General features: G+C 36.3%; 1 protein-coding gene across 5 annotated transcripts in view; it reads left to right on the top strand.

Moving 5' to 3' along the window:
- LOC136719449 (signal-induced proliferation-associated 1-like protein 2) overlaps positions 1-22,462 on the top strand; it is a 135,106-nt gene that overhangs the window by 288 nt on the left and 112,356 nt on the right. The window lies entirely within an intron of this gene.

Raw genomic sequence — 22,462 nt, 5'->3', positions numbered from 1 at the left:
GTAAAGCGCAGTTTTGGTGAAGCTCCTATGCTATTTAAATCTTAAAAGTCAGTTTCCCCCAAAATAAGAGAATGGGGCTTCAATTAGTACTTAGCCACTTGTTCAAAGAATGTTTAACTACTACTATGGCACTACTATGATGATGATGACGATGGTGTAGTAGCATTTATAGTTGAATACACTTGCATATACCAGGATAGTAGTTGATGTATTGACGCTGTTCTTTATTGTGTTTAATTGTTTGTTATGTCGTGGACTTTTAAAGCAACAACTCTTAATATAATAAAATCGTTTGGTAGTATTAGGTGTTAGCCTTGCATGTAAATTCCCTTCACTTGAGTGTGAACCAGTGTAAAGCAGAGCGGACTACCGCACCGCAGCACAGAAGTACAGTAGGGAACTGCGAGTCATGCATTTAGTAAAACACTAGGTGGCTTTCGTTTAGCGTGTAGTCACAGATATATTCATTTTTGTGTTTTACCCATAGCTGCTGTGCAAGTGTTTTAATGTTCTTGTAAAAAGTCTCCCATTTATTATTATTATTATTATTATTATTATTATTATTATTATTATTATTATTATTACCGTTGTTGGTTGCTGCTTTTGTTCTGATATAACACACTTATGGAATTAGCAGATCGCATGAAGATAACATGTTCATTCATTTTTCAGTTTCATTACTGATGGTTTTGACCTTCCTCGCTTTTCATATCACTTCGTCTTTTGATCCAAAACATCTCCTGAGGAACCAAGCTTGATTGATGATTTGACCAACAGTAGAGGGCATATCTGGTGTAGTTGTTTGGCAATAGCGACATGCCTATTTACATATAATTTAAACTACAATCTAAGCTCTTATTTGCATTCGTCATACTAGATTGTATCCACGAATTGATTGTCCCAAGTTTTCCCCTAACTACAAGCACGCCGGTGGCATAAGCAATATTGCTTCAAATGCATTTTCATTTTTGTTGAACAATGGTGATTACCCACCGCACAGACTGTAGGACTTGTCATGTTGTAATGGGACTGTAGTGTGATGTACAGCCTCTGACTGCATTCATGATATTTCATTTAATGGAGTTACTAAATGAAAGACACTTATTAGATTTTATAGCATCCTATACAAATATACCTACTCAACGCTTACTTTATAGGGGAATAAGTAACGTACTACGCAAGTCATTTTGCTTCTTATCAGATGTCCACGATTTGCTGACAATGTATTTATTTCAAACCGATACTTAAGAAAACAGTTACTGAAGACTATTTTGAAACATATTTCACACATACATAGGAGACTACTCTAAAGGTATGTTGGTGTTGTAGGTCTATTGTTTTTGGACGATTGTTAAAATAAAGCAATGGAATCTGTTTATTGTCAACACCCTCTATTAAATGTTTCCCATCAGAAATTCAGTGTTGTTTCTAACTTAATGTGAAATAGCCTGGGGAGCAACCATTAGACAGCTGGTGGGGATATCAAGCTGTTGTGTAGGTGTGACCTGTGTGGTGGTACTTCCAAGTGTTTTTGACCTTTTGCTGGGATGCGTTTGAAGTTTAATTTCCCTCAGGAGAGCTCTGTTCCCACAGCAGCAGGCTACCGGCCAACCTGACAGTCTCCTGGTCCTAGCATGTGATGTCATGAGGTGTGGTGTAATGGGTCTCTGTACTGGTCATTATTTTAGTTTAAATACACCATTTTCCTAGTTTGGAAAATTGTCTTAAGAAAAAGTACTCCCACCCGATATCTTTGTGATCTGAAAAATGCTATGTGAAGATTATATGCAAGCTGCATAGCAAGACAATATCCCCCAACTCTCTTAATTTTAGCGTCCATGTCAAAGCCCATTGAAGGGCTATGGGTATGTCATGCTCCATTCTCCTCAGTCTTTGGCCTCCTGTCTAAGAAATGCTCCATAAGCAGCTCAGTTGCGATGTGTTTTGTAGTTGTTTTCTGTGTATCTGTGCCTAATTAGGAGCCAGATTGAAATGGCCAAGCATATTTCACTTGAAACATGAGCTAGGAAAAGGACATGTGGATTAAGTTTCTATTTTGAGGATAGAACTTCTACTTTAAGAACCTATATAGCTTGCACACAGGCCTTTTTTCATTCTTGTTGCAGTGATAGTTAAGTTTGAAAAACAAGCCTAGACGGCAATAGAATCCAAGGGCAACATGGTTCACAAGCACACTGTATTACTAGGATTGATTTATGATAGGATCTATTGTGATGAAATTTCTAAACACAATTTGACCAATAAAAGGGTATTTTATTATTTTATTCAAGGTTTCCTGTGTCTTTGAAACATTTTTCAAGATCACAAAGAGATGAAATATGCTACATGTATTTGTTTACTTTTTGAATTGTAAATCCACTAAGACAGTTCTGGAGAATCTTGTCTTCATAAATAACCCTTCACCTACCTTCCTTAAAGGACTCTCAGTGGCTTAGAAATATACATTATTTGTACTATTTGTCTTTTAGTTTTTTTTATGAGATGAAGGGAATTCATTATCATGACTGCCTGCCTTCAAAGCACATGCCAAATTAACTCTTTCCTCAGAAGAAAGATGTGAAGATCTAACAGATAAATAAATAGCCTACATATATTATATACACTATTATGTATTTATGAGTTGGGGTGCACTGAGCTATATGAAATGTATTCTGTTTTTTGTTTCAGATTTAAAGAGTGAAATTCAAATTGGCGAGCAGGCAACTAAACAGTGATTAAAATTGAATGAACCATATCATTGATCATAGGGTCAATGTGTCCTTTTTTGCTGTATGCATAATTTGGAATCTGAGAAAGGACTGCATGTGAGATGAATTTTAATAACCCAGAATGCAGCGTTTGATTAGATTCAGACATTGAAGTTTTGATATGTTTTTTGCGGTTCTATAGTAAAGGCAGAATGAAGCCCTTTAAAATCCCTAGTGCTGAAATTCCAAATAGTGCTCTAGCAAAGGGATCTTCCAAGTGATCATGTGGCTTCTGAACTAACATTTGGAGAATGGGAAATTTTTTAAGCTTCTTTCCTTGTATTAATTATTAATGTCATACGGGGGATAAGTTAAAGTCTGGGTATTTGGCTGGCTGCCTTGCATCTTAGAATAAATTCATGTCGGAAGTGAGCAAGGGAGAAATGAAAACTGAAACAAGCACTGTATAATCACAGTGGTATCACTTACATAAGAGGTAAATGGGTCTAGCCTCCATTTGTGAAAGGAAATATATTATTGACTTTCCCTCATCCAGAATGTGCTTAATGGCAAACAACCATTTATTCATGCCACATATTAGTCTAAGAATCTAATTTAGGAGAAGACTTTTGATATTAATTAGTAATAACCCATTTCAAGGTTTTATAGCTATTAAAAAGCAAACTTTAAATTGTTATGACTCTAAATAAAAAATATAAGAAATCCCAATTCTGTTATTATGTAAATAAATTGTAAAAATAAATAGCCTAGATTTGATACAAGATGTTCAAAATATAATTTTCATGGGAGCCAATACAATAGAATTATTTAGTACTATGTGAAGGAAATGATTTTTACCAACTAAAAAGATTTGCGCTAAACAACAGTAAAAGCTACACAAAAAAGACTTCTGGTATGTAGATATTTTCCACTCACATAGCTTACTGCACATTTGAATAGTTCAGTATGTGGAAATTGACGAAAAGGAAAAATAATATGAGAAAATGCTTAATAAGTGACTTGAGAAACAAATGCAATAATGTAGCAAGTAGCCCTATAGCAGTGGTGGGCAAACTAATGTAGTGAGTAGGCTGAATGACCTTCATCTCGGTGGACTGCAAGACTGAGATCAGATATATGCACTAACCATAACCCCAGGAATTAGCTTACAGGCCGGATATTCCATAATGATTAGAAGAAATGGTTCATTATTAGTCTTTTTGGCTGCATCTTCATCTGTACCTTGTGATTTTGCACTTGATGCCATAAAAAACACATTCTCTTCATATGAATAGTGTCTCTTGAATACTGTACTTGCACTAGAAAATGACTTTCTTGTTAGTCTTTTTCATATGCAGGGACAACAGTCAACACAATGTTTGGTGTACTGCAATCAGAACCCCACACCAAGTCTGCCCTACCTAACATTGCTGCCATACCCATTAAATAATAAAGTACGGAAACCTATCAAAATGTTGGCTATGGTAGATTATCAAATATTTAAGATCTCTTAGTTTTTAATGTCAGAATATGTTCACCCTGCCCTTTACAGAGGTGTACTGTTATTGTTGGTTTATGTGCAGTTACTGTTTTGCACCAAGAAAAGACACCAGTGACCTTAATCAAATTTCAAGGAGAAATTGCATGACATTTGCTAACAATGTATGCCTTGTCTGTGTCTAAGCACTTTTTTTTTGTGTGATTCTTTTTCTCTTCACTTTGTATTTGAAAATGAAACAAAAAGTGAGAAAATAAGCAGCTCAGCAGTTGGGTTAGAATTGCTCTTTTTTTGGTCTTGTAATCAATTGAGTACTTAAACATGAAGCAACAGCAGGCTGTACTGAAATATCAGTCGAGATCACTATCCTCAGATAAAAATCAATACTCTGTGTAGCAGATTTTGCCCTTGGAGAAGACAGGCTTGAGACCTTTTCTATGTAAAAGCTTTTATCTGAATGGGTGGGGGTGGGAAACACCTGTCAGTGTAGTGACACATTCTGCCGAGGATTCCCGAGTTGCTTTGACAGGAGATAGATAATTAAAAGAGTCACTTCGTTCTGCTTTGGATTTGTTCAGAAAATTGTTACTGGGAACTGTGGCGGTGCAAACAATGGCAGGCCATACCCTATGAACAGTTGATTGGATCGCATTGTGAGACCAGCATATCTTGAAATCAGTTTATTAAAGGTAATCTGTGCTGGTTGTTTAAAGGAAGCACTGCCAAATAATAAACAGAAGTTCAAATTTTTTTTTCTTTCTGTTTTTTTGTTAAAGCGCAATTCCTCCGGTGTTTATGTCATTGTCTGCTCTATCAGCATTTCCTCTGTGTGGAACCAAATTAAACTTCAGTCTTTAACAACACGTTTTTCCCCCTAAATCACAAGCATGCTAAAATTTCTCAAGGAAGTTGATGTTTTTAAGGTTGTGTATCTGAAATAATGGAGAGGAAATAAACGATGTACAGCAAATTCCTCAACAAAATGTTAACCTGATAAGCATTGCAACTGAAAGCCTTTATTTTATTTTCATGCAGACCTCTTAATCAACTAGTTATTTTGGCTTTTCATGCATAGAAAATAATACTTGAATAGCCAGTTTTCCTTTGCATGGCTATTTTTATGTAACTCCATTAATGGTTGGCTTTGTGAGTTGCACATGTTTGAGTATACATCTTAATCTGTGATCACATCGCATCATGCACACATGTGGGAACACAGGGTCTGGTTCCATGCTTCTCAAGTGCTGTGTTTAGCTTGGTTATTTTAGTTCTGATGTAAAAGTGGATTTCTCAGATATTGAGTCTCCCAATTAAAGACAAAAGAATGTTCAAAATAGATTTGTATAACTTTTTCCTGGAAGGTAAAAAAAAAAAAAAAACATATCACCATCAGCCTATATTGATGATGACCTCCTCAAGATGTTTCCATTTGCTTCGATCTACAGATTTATATTGATTTCCAACACAAGCATTTGAAGAAGTTTTGCAAGTTTTCCTTGTTACTGGCAACTCTGTGGAGCAGATAGGTTGAGGAATGAGTGCCAAATGGCTGGAGTCTGCAGAAAAGACAGCTCAAGAATTCTCACACATTGTATTTATACGGTGGGGGAGAGAGCTGTGCCACACAAGGTCCTCTTAAGCCTTGTTCCCCCCACAAGATTGCCTAGACTACAGCTTACTGTCGTTATCTACTTTGTCAGGGGGAAAATAAAATGGGAATGAGGGCATGTTATTCCACTGAGACAGATTTCTATGAGCTGGGCCATCTGTGCAGAGGAAAGCAATGGCAATGCTTTCCTTTTGGTTTCTCTGCTTCTAAGAGCACAATGAAGGAAAAGCGGTCTAGACAGCCTCTTGCTAAATGTGATTTCTGGACTTGCAGGTCTTGATTGTGTACCTGGACAAGAGATAAAGGGATACTAATTACTGGATTTTCTGAAGAGGAAGTTTTAAGTTAAATTTTAACTAGATGGATACATACATGGAAATAGCTCATGCATGCAATAAACTGTTTTTGATGTCTCTGAACATTTTTGATATTACAGAAAACATGTTGGTTTAGTTTTGGATATTTCAATGTGAGCGAAGGCCCCCCACCCCCAAATCTGAATTGCTGCCATGTCAGTGGTGAGGAGCAATAGTCTGTCTATAGTCTGAAATCAAGTTTTCTGGAGAAGTGTCAGAAAATGTATGTTCTAAAAGACACCATTCTGTGTTTACATACCAATCCAAATCAAGTTCTGCAAAAAAAATAAAAAATCTCCTTTTAGATGGCAAATTTGTCATACGGAGCACCAGGCATAGTAAAAACATAGAATGTTTATCGTACACAAAATATGTTGCATTTTTGGAACATTAAGATGAATTTCAAGCTGGTCTTTTTGTTCTTTTTTTTTTTTTTTGACCCGTTTACATTTAATATCTGAATTGTCAGAGAAACACATTTACACATTCATATTGTGATTCTAAAGCTTGTGTAAATGAGCTGTGTGTCCAAGCATCTGTATAGTATTGGAATAAAGCTGGGAAAGAACTTTTGGTCTGGAACACGCTTCTCTTTCAGTGCCTGCGGAAAGCTTTGATGAGGTGAAGCCTGGCGAGAGGACCAGCATTGTTTCTGGTCGACTAATTGCAGTGACAGTCATCACCACACACCCCTCACTCAGGAAAGTGAGATGAATATATTTCTCTTTCCCTTTTTTCTCCCTTTTAGCTCTAATCAGCTCCTCTCTTATCAGTACAGTTGGCTGGAGCAGATTGGATTAACCGGCTTGTTTTGACCAGTAGTGGAAAGTCTCTTAACAGATGATCTAGGAAATGAGCCACTGCTGGACCAACTTGTGAGGAAATCCAGGCCTCTTATGTGTACTAGTGCTGTAATTAGTGTGCGTTAGCTGTGAGATTCTTAACGAAAGCCATTCAGTCCTGCGAGAAACCATGATTCTGCTGTTTGGATGGGTGTTTTCTGGGCGGGGTGTAGTTTGAAATGACACTGATTTGGAGTTGCTTGAAGAAAATTGAAGAGCAGCTTCAATTGTGTTCATCAGTCAGCACTGTGGGAAGACATTAGCTAAGGAGAGAGACCGATAAGCCCTGAAAACCGTGGTTTTCTCTAGTTTCTTTTGACTGTGCTGATTAATGGGATTTACCTTTCACAGTTTTCAAATTAAAGTGTCAATCAGCTGGTTCATTCTATACCCCATCCAGAAAACATCATAGCCGAACAGTTGTTTTGTGAAGTTCTAGTTTCGTTTCCAAGTGAGAGAAGGATGCAAAAAATTTACACTACTACACAGCTTAGCTTACACTAGCTGATACAATGTAAAGTGGAGAGTACTGTCAAAGCTACATTGTGCAGTTCTGTATGTGTCAATAGTATGTTTGTGTCCACCATTTTCTACATGGGGGTAAAATCTTCTTGAAATAAAGATCTTGTTGCTGTCTAGTGTTTTAGCTTAAAAAACAATTTTGCTGATTAACTGCTTGATAGATGCAAAGTCCAAGTTAATATTATAAAGGAATACAAAAAATGTAAGCCATTGCTTTTTTCATGATGAGATCCTAACATTCTGTTTGACCCATTTTTAATGTTTATCTAAAGTTGCTCCTAAAGTTCTTAAAGTGTTTCTCTTAAAACCAGCTTTAAAAATGGGAACACTGATGTTAAAACATTATAAATGAATGTAAATGGTTTTGCTTTACTGAGTGGTCTTAATGGATATTGTGACTGCATCCAGTGAAGCATGCAAGAAATCTGTGTATTTTTGCTTGGCAGTGCTTTGTAGCTTCATATATTCATGGAACAGCTGTGGCGATGGCAAAAGTGCAGTCTCAGCAGAGGCTTTATCCTGACTTTGTATTCTTTGAAGTTGTTCAAATCTGCTGGCCCTTCTTTTGTTGCCATTCCTTGTTATGTTCCTAGGATATTCTTGTAATAAAAATATATATGAAAAACAAAAACTTGCTGTTCAGTTCTTACTGGTCTACACCCATTTGAAATGTCACCTTTTGTTGACTTATAACCAGGTATAAAAATGTATCTACACATCCTGCCCCACAATTTCCAAGCAAAAAAATAATAATCTTGAAATCTGAATACAATTACAATTAATTAAAAAATTAACGGCAATAGCTTGGTTGGATAAGTGTCAATCTCCATGTCAGAACATTCCTAAATTAACTCGCGTTCAAAATTACACACTAAATTAGGTACCCTCCAGCTGTGTTAACAAAATGTATTGATTCACCATGATTTTAGGATAAATTCAGCAGTTCCTGTAGGTTCCCTATGCTGGCTAGTGCAAAAACTGAACCATGAGCACCAAGGACTTCAGTACAATGTTGTTGAAAGGCAAAGATCAGGGGATGGGTACATAAAATATCAATGACCTTAAATATGCTTTGGAACAAGATGATTATGAAGAAGTGGAAGGTGTATGGTACCACCACCAAGACTCTGCTTAGATCAGGCTGTCCCCCCCACACTGACTGACAGAGCAAGAAGGAGACCAAAAGGCCAATGGCAACTTTGCAAGAGCTAGAGGCTTTTATGGCCAAGTGTGCATGTGTGCATGTGACAACAACATAGCACTCCACAAATCTGGCCCGTTAGGTACTCAAAACAGTCCACCTTGAATACTGTTGGTAGTTTGCAAAAATAATAATACTCTGTATAAACTACACTGGAGTGGCTCAAGAACAAAAAGTGAAATATCCTTGCGTGGCCTCAGTCAGAATCCTGAACTAAATCCAATCGACAATTTGTGACATGACTTGAAGACTGCCGTCTACCAACACTTGACAGAGCTTGAACAGTTTTGTAAAGAAAAATTGTCAAATAGTAAAAGTTGGTAGAGACCTATCCTAACAGATTCACAGTTGTACTTGCTGCCAAAGGTATTTCCATCAAGTATTAACTGTGGGGGGTGGACACTTATCCAATTATGATATTTCAGTTTTGTAGTTTTAAAATGTATATATTGTTCACTATTTTTTTCCTCCTTAACGGTGTGGAGTATGACTGGTAAATAAGTGGAACAAAACATGAAACTCTGAGGCACTGATATAAAAAAATATGAAAACAGTTCAAGGGGATGTAGATTTTCTATAGGCACTGAATGTATCTCAGAGATAAACAAAATTAATTAACAGCATGGTTCCTTTGTAAGGTGTTGTCAGCTTGGATTCTTGTTAGACAGTTTCCTTATGTACATATCTTTAGGCCAATCAGGGTAATTATATAGTTATATATATTATTATATAATTATATATATAATAAGAGAATCTGACATCTTGACTGCATTCTAAATACTTTTGAAATTATTCATAGAGTAAGGGGACAACAAAAACATGTATCTGTATGTATTTAATAATTATCACCTTATAATTGGCCTATTGTGCCATTTATATTCTATTAAAGTATGATTTATATATATATATATATATATATATATATATATATATATGGCACCGAACAGCTAGTCACTGCTAGACAGCTGGTCAGATATTGATTGTAAATGTGCAGAAGGAAAAGATTAGACTTGGACCGTTAGTCTCTTCAGTTGAATTGTTACGCAGTTATGTTAAATGTGAAAACAACAGAAAATATAAGCTTTGAGTATACTAAATGGGGATCTGATTTCTTTAAACTCTTTCCAGTGCATTATGCAATTAGCCTTTTATTCCCTTCAGAACAAATGTTTGATTGACACCCACAGCTTTAAATGTTTTATATATGAACACTTGGAAATATTCAATTTCGGTCAGTTAAGCAGCTAAACTGAACCATTAAGGATAATTTAGAACAAACTCCTGAATACTCTAAAAATAGCCCTAAAAATCTGTATTGAATAAGTTAATTGCTTGTTTTAACTCACTTTAGAAATGGCTGGTTTATGGGTTTTTATGCAGCCAGCAGGCCCCATAATCCAGGGGGACTCTTGAGACAGAACAGGTTTTTCAAGTTGCCCAGAGACATAAATAAATTAATAGGTAAATTGACCATTAAACCTATACTATATTTATATTGCTGCTAATTACTGCATGGCACCTGAAAAAACATTAGTCTGATACAAATTTTAAAATTAAATGCTTTTAGACTATTTTATTACTGTTACATCTGAATCTATGCATCAATCTGTCAATATTATTTTCACAATTTGCACTGGCTGGTGAATATAGAAGCAATCCACTGTTCATGGCTCCTTTTCCAGATTTACAAATTAGGCTGGCAGTCGGTGCAGTGAATTAATTGAAGATAAAGTGCAAGTGTGAAAATTATGGATAATTACAAATGGTAAACTAAAATGAATAAATTGTAACAAATAGATGCCTTTTGTTTTCTCACATTGGTGATTGTATTTTCAGACCCCACATGGTAATTAAGCAACATTATCAATTTAATAAAGGTTTAACACTCAAATTCCACTTGCATTGATACATTTATAAATATGTTTCATGGGCAGCCATATCTTGTGCATGAGGTTAAGAGACCACTACTCCTATCGGAAACATTTCACGCAGCATACTGAAATATTTGCATTTTATCTGCGAGATCTAGGAGGTATCATCCTATAGTGTAATTAAATTACATAAAAAAAAAACATAAAAGCTTGAACATGCAACTGCAGCTGTTGATCATGTGAAAGCATATGATATACTTAGATTTTCAAAAAGCTTTTGATAATGTTCCACACCAAAGACTGATTCTCAAATTGGAAGCATTCAGGGTAATGTAAGTAGATGGATTATGAACTGGTTGATGTCTAGGAAACAGAGTGTGTTGATTAGAGGAGTTGCTTCTAACTGGAGTGAGGTTGTAGTGGAGTTCCACAGGGATCAGTATTAGGCATGTGGTTTTTCTAATCTATATTAATGATCTGGACTCTGGGATAGTTAGCAAACTTGTCAAATTTGCAGATGATACTAAAATAGGTGGTTCAGCAGATACAATCTCGGCAGCACAGGTCATTAAAAGAGACTTGGATCATCCCGAATACTGTGTACGGTTCTGGGCTCCACACTTCAACAAACATATCGCTTCTCTAGAGGTAGTTCAGAGGAGAGCAACCAGACTTATTCCAGGTCTGAAGGGAATGTCCTACTGAGAGACTGAGGGAACTGAACCTTTTCACCCTGGAACAGAGACAACTACATGGGGACTTGATTCAAGTGTTCAAAATCATGAAAGGCATTGACCATATCAAACCAGAGGAGCTTTTCCAGATCAGCAGGGACACACGGACCCGGGGACACAAATGGAAATTGGGCTTCAAGGCATTCAAGATGGAAAACAAGAGACACTACTTCACACACAGAGTTGTCACAATCTGGAAGAAACTCCCCAGCGATGTGGTAGAAGCTGAAAATTTGGGAACATTAAAAAATAGACTGGATAGGATCCTTGGATCACTTAGTTATTAATGGACCCCAAACGAGCACGATGGGTCGAATGACCTCCTCTCGTTTTTAAACTTTATGTTCTATCACCTGGGCTCATTTGTCACTAAGTGCAGCAAACATTATAAAGTTTTTGTTGTTTGTTATTGCTGTCAAATCTTTGAGGGCCCCCTGGTTGATATTCTTGTTACAACTGTGCAGGATGACCGACTGTAACTTAGGCAGCATATGGAAATATCAGTTTATTTTTTCTAATTCTTCATTTACGTGCAGACAAATGCAGAAACTGGACCTAAGGGTTGAATTCAGCAACACAGACAACATGACCTTGTTGTAGTCTGAGGGTAGTGATCTATTGACTTGAAGTATAGATACTGTTTTCATTGAATGTGCAGTCACTTTTTAAGCAGATTCTTCACCAGACCTTGCTAGAAAGAGTACAGCATATTACAGTCTCCTCATGGTTCAAGTGATTTTTTTTTTTTGTTTAATTAAATTTGTTTTTATTTCCACACAGTTCCATATTCCCCTTCAGAATTCTGCTTTAGACCTGTAAACTAAATGTAATTTACCATAGGCTCCTGCCTCAGAGATTTGCTTTTCATTCTGAATTGATCTCTTCTTGTTTTGTGTCTCATAAACCATTACAATGGGTTTGAGTTTGACAGCTAAGTTTGAGGCCCATATAGTCATGTAATAAGCAATGCAGGTTGTGTTATTTTTTTGTATAAATCTGTTTGATGAAGTGTTGGCACATTTCTGCACCCTTCTCTGCTTGTGTGAATTGCACTGCAGATATGGAATTCGCAACATTTGCCTGATTTATTCAGTGATATTGTACTTCTCCATGGCCTCGATGCTTCTCCATGTTTCCATATATTCCACGGATGATCTTTTAAGCTGAACATCGGATAAATAAACGAGGGGTTCAGAAAACTTTAAACTTTAAATGTACTGTTTATTTTGTATCAAATATTATTGACATTGTTTTTGTTGTTGTCGTCTTTTAGTGCAGTAATGATAAAATTAGGGCTGTTGATCGGTTAATCAATGGCCATTAGTTGATTAATCGGTAGATCGGCACTTATTAAAATGAGTGTAATGGCCTTTAAGTGGTTGTGCTACACAGTAATACTCTAATATATATATACTAGACATTGATATTACAGTAGCCTATAACAATGCTAAATCAATGGTAACAACAATGAAATGGAAATGTATATTATTCAAAAAACAACAACAGTAAATCAGTGCGAGTTTATTGACAATGCTGTGGTGTTTGCTCACAAATGATACTGTAAAATGCCCACACTGCCCTTTTAAGAAAAGCATCTCTTTCAGATGAAACAGAAAACCTTTACTTTGTCTTCTGAATCCAGAGCTAGACTGTAGTTTTCCTATTAGCAGCTGTAACCCTGCAGTTTGTGCGCAGACACTGTACTGTGGCTCTTGTGATGTGATCTCTTGTGTGATTCACCTTTGTCATTTAACACTAGAAGCACAGGGCTGCTCAGTTTGACTGATTTCATTTAAATTACCCTGTGTTCCTGAATACACTGTGCATACTGTTCTTGACTTTTCCTAAATATATGTATAAAATATGCCTACGGTGTTTTAGCTGCATAGACGCAAATCAAGTCCAAGTCGCAGTCTCTACCTCACCTACAGTCTACAGTCTTTCATGTGCTTGAAAAACACACGCATTGTATAGCATTACAAGTGTCTTCTTACAACTGTACTCCGCAATTACCCCGCAAATAAACACCTGTCTCATTAATTTGACTGTGGAGTAATGCGTTTTTTGTTTTTGTTTAAAGCAGCGCTTTGATGTTATTTATACCAATCATTTTAATGTTTTATGTTAATATTTCCATTTCCAGCATTTAAACAGCTATCGGTGCTTATGGTGTTAACCGTATAATCGCCAGTCAATATAATGAAGGAAAAAAAATATCTGCTCGATTAAATTGATAAGATATTGATCGTCGATCAATTCATTAGTTGATTAATATACCCGATTAATCGAAGCAGCTCTAGATATAATCAATTCTGATTTTGGAATGTAATTTATTTTTCTTCATCTTCCAGAGGAGGAGAAATGTGAATCTGACCAAGTAATCCATATACTAAATTGTCTTGGTTGAGGCCTACATCTAGACAATTACCTAAATAGGTACATGCAGTGTGCTAATCCTAAGGGTTTGTGATACAGGGTAATTTAGAAAATGTATAGTTGAAAAGCAGTGCCACAGTTTTAAAGAAAGTTGTCTTGGATATCCTTCTGTGTGTTTGCAAACTGTCAAATTGTGAGCAGCAAAGTAATACCTCAGAAGGTTTGGGTTAGTGGCTGGTGTGGGTGAAATGGCTACAAATAAATGTCCTTAGTGAGAATATAAGAAAATCACACTTTTTGAACCGAAAACATACGTGATGCTGTAATTCCCCAGTGGAAGGTGTTTTATTTATTATCATGAGATTAACACCCCTTGTGCAAGTGAACTCTAGCTAAAAAAAAGTAACAGCAACACTGGCATAAAATGACATCAGTAAACATTAACATACACACTAACAGGGACACAAAGTAACACTTCAAAATGACGAGAAAACTATTTAAAATTCTCACAGTGTATCTAATCTCAGTGAAAAGAACCTGAAGCTTACTCTGGTCTTGAAAGGTGTAAAAATGAAACAGTTCCAATTTGTTTGCATTTAATATGAATGGTGTGTTTAACAATATGTAAGAGAATTGCGGCACAGAATGATTATTCAGCTGTGCAGATGGTCTTCTCTGGTAGGGTTTAGAATGAATTCACCTGAGGTGATTGTCATTTTACATGTCATACAATTATGACTTCTGATTATGACAGGCTTTATCACAGTCTCTGAATGCAAATGTGATCACGTAAGTGATTTTTATTTTGTATTTCAACAAGCTTTATTTTATTTATTTACTTGGCACAGTATTTTAGTTGCCTTATTTCCTTTCAGGAACGCTTAGGTCTGTATTTTCTTTCCCACGGCACTCTGTGTATTTTGCTGAGCAGCTATTTTGCTATTTGGTGTAAGTGCAGATTGAAGATACTGAAGGAATTAAGTACAAAGCATTGTTGGTGCCTCTGAAAGCTCAGACGAAACTGTGTTCCAGTACAGGCAGACAAATTGTATTCCTCTAAATACCCCAGCCAAGTTTCTATGTTTAAAGAAACAATATCCTCACATGTGATTGGAATGGTTTCTGTTTTGATGTCTTCCTTGTTAATAAAAGGGGTGTAAGTGATTATTTTTCAGACCCAGAAAGTTATTTACTGTACTTTTGACCAATATTATATTTCTTAGCGGACACCCTTATCCAGGGCAACTTAAAATAATTTTACAATGACCTGTGTCATTTTGTGAATGTGAATTTTAATATTTAATATTAAATATTATGATTACTTAAGACATTGTATGTTAATATTTTTTAAAACAAGGAAATTATGATGATGGTGATAATAAATAATTTATTCCCAGTGCTGTTCTTATGCAATTGTGACAGACCATAGTGTTTAGGAACCTGTGCAGTATCTCCTTCCCCTCCTATCTCACAGTTGACTGCTACCAAGATTATAATAGTGCCAAGAGTACTAGTGTATCTGTGTATTGTGCTTTAATGAGGTCGCACATTCCATGTCTGTTCTGAGCTTTCAGTGAGCTTTTAATGCAACATGCTCTTGAGATGTTTATTTGTATGTTGCATAATGAAATTTAAAGTACTTTCCAGACACAATCGCAATGAACAAAGTTTCTCCCTCTCCTAACTTAACAAGCCCTGTTCTGTACTTTCGTAATTACTTCATTGCTCACTGCTCCAGTAATAATGTTACCAGCTTTTGCACGTGCTGTTGATGTATTGTCTGGGCACTTAAGCAGTGTAAGGTGGAGCAGATGAAATATTGCTCACTCAGTATCCTGACACTTGCATATTGTGCTGGTTATATTTGTAGCCTGCCTGCCATTTTATTTTATGTTTTTATTACAATTTATGAGAATCTGTTTGTGTTGAAATCCTTCATCTCTGCAATATAAGGAAAAAAACTGCCAAAAGGGTTCTGATTTTGTTTTTTGGAGTGTTTATTGCGTTCTCCTTCATCAGCAATTTGGGTCTGTGGAGTGTTACCATTTGATCAATATATACTAAGTGGATTAGTGTAGTGCAGTGTTTCCCTATCCAAAATACTACCTAAGTGTCTTAAAAGATGTACATTCTGTTTTATTCCCTTCATTAATCAGATACCATCAGGGCAGCGCAACAGACATTTAATAGATGTGCTAGTATGCTAAATCTCGAAATCATGTTCATCTGGCTTTCCCTGACAGTATCTTCTCAATGAAGAAAGCTAAATAATGTATTTATTTGTTTTATGTATAACAATAAATGGAAAAGTAATTTTCATATAGCAGCATCTGAGTAGATGTGAGATTAGTCTGCTTATGCAGCAGATACGCACACGCACGCACGCACAAACAAACATTTTCTTTTCATAGTTCACTGAATGCCTGAATGATCAGGGTGACATGCTCTAAGGCATTATTTGAAATGAGAGTTAAACGAGGGACTGCAGATGGCAGTAGGCTAACTCCCACAGAGGTAACCCATAGGGCATTTTGTAGGCCCTCATTTGTTTAAGATCAGGGTCTCGGATTGTGTCTGCAAGGTCCCTGTGTACCTCTCTTGGTCCTTCTCACTGCTGGTGTCAGTGTTAGGTTTTCTGTGATATCTGGGGTAAAATTAATTATAGCAACACTGACCCGTTTTTCACCATCTCGATGCAGATTGTGGTATGAAAATAGTTCCTTGTTTGTCTGCAGTTGAATTGATTTGGATTCTGAGGTGTTAATATTATTTTCCCCATGTTCAGTTACCCCCAAAAAGCAACAATACAAGTCCATGAGGTCATGTAAGTAGCATATTTAAGCTACTGATTGATTATCTTTCTATCCATATACAGTTATCTACACCAGTGCTCACTCTGAAACCTGGTCACTAAACACAGAAATGTTACAGAAACCGAAACACTGAAAATTGTGGAAATATAGGATAACAAGAAGTGAAATTAAAAAGATAATTAAGTGATCCCAACACATATATGAGGCGAAACTGAAAGATTGAAAATGTTAATGGCAATGGATTACACACATCGCAAGAAGAACAGATCAGACATTTGCAACAGAAGCTATCGAATGGAACCCAAACAAAGATCTGGAAGATGACATAAATCTTGCAGGCATGATATGGAAAAGAGAAGCTATAGATTTAAATGACTGGAAATATCTTTGGGAGGCAGTTGATGAATTTAGACTGATGATGATATCAGAAATTAAATAATACGAATAAAAATTAATTCCAGGGCTGCTTGGCCTTCTTCTATGCATGAAAGTGGATGCTAGATCTACTGTACAATAATGGAAGATAATAAATGTGGAACTAGTTAGCTGTGTAGAGCAGAGATTTATCTGGGCTGCTGTGTTATGTTCTGAAAAGATAAGATTTTGCTACTTCGATTTGGCGGAGTGAAATTTAACACCTCTAAGCATTCTTAAAACGTGCCAGGCAGCACAATAATGTTTTTCACACTTTTCTTGGCAACATGTGTTTCAGGTTCCTCTTTTGCTGACAGCTGGGTAGGAGACGGTGGTTTTCTCATTTACACCTTCCATGCTCCCCACTTAAAAAACAGGGGAAGCTGGTAATGTACTGTACACACTGCAATAAATGCCCTGAGCTTTGTCTTTTATCTGAAAACAACAGTAATGACTAAAAGCATACTAATAATTAATAAGATAAGACACTGGAGAGATTTAACCCTTCCTGTAAAGTTATTTTACCAAGGGGCAGAATGCTGACCAAACACTGTTTCACACACCTTGTGCTGTGTGATGTCACAGGCTCCACTTACTAGCACCCATTGTGTGTTTGATCTTGGGCTGAGAGGGGTTGAACCATGTTCTGAGGTGGGTTCTGATGGTCAACCCACTAAGCAACACAGAGAAATCACAGTAGCAGGAAACATGACACAGCAATACAGTAATCCCATGCCAATTAGGTTCCTGAAAAACCCACTGGTTGGCAAGACTAAAAGCCAATGGTAAAAATTGGGTTAGGTTCTATGGCCGTGATTTACACTAATTTGTTAGCGTAACTTTACTAGTGAACAAAAAGACTTTACCTTTAATATTGATAATGAAGTCCAGATGATGATGACGACGATGGTGATGGGAAAGGGGAGGGGGTTGGTTAGAGGGGTGATGGTTTGTTTAGAGGCTATGATTTGGCAAAATCCAAATCATATGAGGCAAAAATAAATTAAATATATTATTAGTTTCACAATCATTGTGCAACATCACAATTTATGAATGAATGACTGACCAAAAATCTCACGGGAACACAAAACCGTGGAAACTGTACACCGCTGTAGCCAAAACAGTCTATAGGCTACATGGATAATCGAAACGTTAGGGAAACCCACGGTTGGCCATGGATTACTGCATCTAGATCACAACCCAGGCTGGTTTGCCAGTGAAAAGTCCTCACATTTTTCAGAATTCAATGCAATGGGTCCTGCCTGCTGTTAGGAAAGGGTCAACTTTATAGTATCCTTGATCATTAAAAAAAAAAAAAAATGTCACATGTAATTCCCCAATCCACGGCATCCAAGGTGAGCACATTTTCCAAGAAGGCATTTTTGAAAAGGTTGGAACAGATGTAGGTTTAGGTGCTTCAGCCTGTCCCACTAACATCAAGATACAGGTGCCTCTTTCTCAGAATCTTTTTATTATTTACCATCTTTAGCCATTTTGTGATTTCATATAGTTTTTAAACAATTTATGACATTTTTTCAAGGAGCAGGTGTTTAACACAGGAAAAGAAAATTGGTTAAATGGTAGTCTTTCATTGAGTTGTCTCTCGGAATTAGCAGTGAGTGGTTTCTTTTGACACCTTACAGTGTGAATATGTTCTGTAAAACCTACAAGAAGAGGACCAGACTCAAGCAATTCTTCCTTATGCAGTTTTATTCCACAATATTCAATAAACTATTGTTGAGCACTGATTATGCCCACAGAAAATAGTAAAGATTCAATTAGATTCAAGTAATATATGCAGGTACTAACCAGTATGAATATTGGACTGTAACTGCATAGAAACAAAATGTAATAAATTCAGAATAGGCTAGTTTGAAAGAAAGGGTGTGGATATCTTAATCTCCAACCATATTTATAAAAATATGCTCCCCTCATCTAGCTCTTGAGTGCAAATCCCTCTGTCTATTCCTGGAACAGATATTGTTAGCAAAGAATACTGATTAATGGAAATTTATATTTATTTAGAAACAACATTTTTTTTTTCAATAGAACCCTAAATGAAAGTAGGAGAACTGTTGTTTCAGCACAAACTAGATTAGATTATTAGAAAGGCAGACTGTTATGCATGTAACAAAACAAAGGCTCCCTTTAGAAATGTACTCAAAAGTGCTTTTCAGAAATGAAGAAACAGAGAATTATAAAATCTAAAAGGTATCCAATCAGCATGTGGTGTAAGCAGAGTTTGCTGACTATACTTTTCTGTGTTTTTTGTTGTTCTTTTTTTCTTTTGTTTTGTTTGTAAGTAAAAAAAAAAGAAGGCTGCCATTCAAGGTTCAACAGTAGCTGTGACTTCTGATAGCCTTTGTGAGCAGGGGTTAACATGGTGGACAATGCCAGGGAGAGAGTGCTGCATGTTTCCACACTGACTTATGGACAATGGAAGGTTGACCTTGCAGGTCTGAGCATCTGATTGGAGATAACTGAGGATTTGTGTGTTGGCCACATTCCTTCTTCCTATTGTACTGAAAGTGACAGTTAAATGGGAAGATACTGGCTGAATGTCAGCACTCGGCAGCTTTCTCCCTCAGAAAGAAATTCCTGTTCAGCTTTTTTTTTTTCGCTCAGTAATGAAAGGGGAGGAAAAGCTGTAACATGTTGATAAGCCAATCTAACCAGCATTGGCACCTACGCTCCACAGGGAATAAAGAGAATGCCTATTTAAAAGGGCAGTGGAGAGAGAGCTACTCTGGAGTTGGAGGTAATGAAAATTCAAACTGTTCTCAGAACATTTAAATATGCATAAATACAGCTTGAAGGGTCAACTCTGCTCTTGTTTTATTACAAAGTGAGTTTATTGCACAAAACCACCTCCAGTCACCTGTTCAAGTCATAATGTTTCTATTTTTCTTGTTTTCCTCTGCAGATTTTTTTTTTTCATGTCTCTTGGAATTGTAGCTTTTATGTCTGTGTTTGAAACCACTTCTTGCACAGGATCCTGCTAACGAGATGGCGGGATTTTACAGCAGGTCCTTCACTTCCTAGATTCTGTAAAATCTGATCTGATCTTGTATACGATTCTATGATCCGGGTAAGACCTACAGGATTCTGCTGTGAGGCCTGTGATATGGGGAGAGGAAACTTTATTTAAATGAGCAAACCAAAACACAAATGGACAACAAACAAAACGAACACATAATTGAAACAAAAGAAAACCATCAAATGTTAGCTAAAACACAACTGAGACTAGAAACTCTGAATTCTGAACTTCTTAACCTGATATTAGGCTAGCGGTGTCTACTAGGTATCTGATCAGTGGATTTAACAATTAGAGCACAGCATTCAGTTGTAATATCATGCCAGTTAATCACTCAGTTCATGATTTCCAGCCATGGCAGCTAATTAAAGGTGGGACAGTATATCTTTCCTGCCACAATGTATTATATACTGCACTGTGGGTGTTTTATAGATCCTTCAAAATATCTTTAAGGAAGTAGGCCTTCTTCTGAGCAAGATTACTAATATTACTGATCATTTCAAACCTTTTAAATATAATTATAAATATGATTTTGACTTATCAATATCAGCATCCTACCGGATATTGCAGAATACTTGGTTTTATTGAGCCCTACAGAATAGGATGCAGTAAGAAATGTCTTAGTTGGACATTTAAAAGCACATGCAATCATCCTACCAGGGGCCTTCAGAATATGTATTTTACAAGAACTCTTCCTGAATCCTAAGATTAGAAGAAGAAATGTTGACTGGCTGAAATACGTGAAGGGATGGCCTCTTGAATTTTGTTCATGCCTAACAACCCGACAAGATAATTTAATTCCCCCACCGCAAAGAAATAAACAAAATGCTTTAAAGTGTTGTCAACAATAGAAACATCGTGTTCTGCCACATTTTCCTAAACTTAAGCCAACCTAAATCTCCTAAGGCTCTGAAAGCTGTGTTGATATAAAATGATGTCCTTTCGTAATTTCTAACTGTGAACTGCTACAGTTCGGATTAAAATGATCTTGGACAAGCATAGAGCGATTATCCTGTATGTTTGATGTTTAGAGATTTTCCTTGGATCCAATATATGTTTAAACTAAAAGATGATATTTTCAAAATGGTGAGAAGATTATTATGTTTTTCAGTACTAAAGTAATGCTCAGCATGGAAATCAGTTACTAATAGAGGAATGCTCTTTACAGAATTGACATCTTTGACAAATATGAGTCGTACATTGAGTTAACATATTTTCATGCCTAACTCGTGTTCTGTAGTCACAGTTTGTTACCCAACAAGACTTTCTCCATATAGACTCGCAACACACTACAGACATTTTAGCTCTCATGATCTGTAGTGTGAAAAGCTGCATCTAGATCTAACAAAACAAGAATGTCATTGTGTAGACAGACATAAGGGACTCTCAATAAAGCAGCCGGGGTTGCATAATGTTTTACACAGGAATTAGTTTAAAGTGCCTTTAAATTAGCCCATGCATTACAAATGCCCTTGTAGTCTAGTACAAATTAATGATGACTAAAACTTTGTACAGACATTAACAAAACCATGAAATAGAAATCCTTCTAGTTAAGCTTTAACAAACAAGCTTTTGTTGGCAATTTTGCAAGGACATGTTTGTAACATTATACAAGTTTTCTTTTCTTTTCTTTTATATATTATTTTATTTACTTTGGTTCCTGGCCCTGGGATGTAGCTAGTGAAATTCTCTCTGTATAATTAAATTATCTGTGTACTATTCATTTTCCCTACTTGTCTTGCATTACAATAAAATCCCATGATTCAGCCATGGAAAAAGCTTAACACATCCCCAAAAATGTTACTGATTTGTGTTAAAGATGTTGTGTTCTGCAGAAGCACTTTAATCCGAATTACTTGGCTGCTATAATGAGCCAAGTAATGCTATCAAGAAATTGATTTGAAATAGTAGAAAGTGATGCAATGGGAATCTCGTGACAGATTATCAAGTGTGCAGGATCATTCTATGATTCATTTTTGGTGAGCCTGACCTTTTCGCCCTCAAAATATTACTATGGAACAAGGATGTCTTCTCATTCTCTGTACTGTTTTCAAGACTTTAGAGCCTTATGATGGTTTGAATGGTGCAAAACATTGTTTGCATTCTGTCTCTTTGAAATGTGTATTTCATTTTAATGAAAATCCTTTAATGGAGTTCAGCTACTCACAAGTTTGCACTAACTCCTCAAAAGAATGCGTAGAAGGTTGTTGTTATAATAATCATTAGCATAATTATGATCATCTTATTATAATTAGTGTTTATTTTAAACCATAGTTTTGGATTTTCACTTTGGGACTGTTAATGGTGATCATCAACATCTGTAGCCTAAGCCTTAAAAAACATTTGTGTATCATTTGAGTCTTAATTGGCCAGATTTCTCATCTTTTATTGTGTGTGTGTTTTTTGCACAATTTGATGTTATAAGTGTTTTTAGACATATATTCTATTTTAGGTGTGGTAACAATTAAACGTGTTGGCAGCCTG

Source organism: Amia ocellicauda, chromosome 23 (assembly GCF_036373705.1).
Source record: "Amia ocellicauda isolate fAmiCal2 chromosome 23, fAmiCal2.hap1, whole genome shotgun sequence".
NCBI lineage: Eukaryota > Metazoa > Chordata > Actinopteri > Amiiformes > Amiidae > Amia > Amia ocellicauda.
This window is presented reverse-complemented; position numbering and strand designations above follow the sequence as displayed.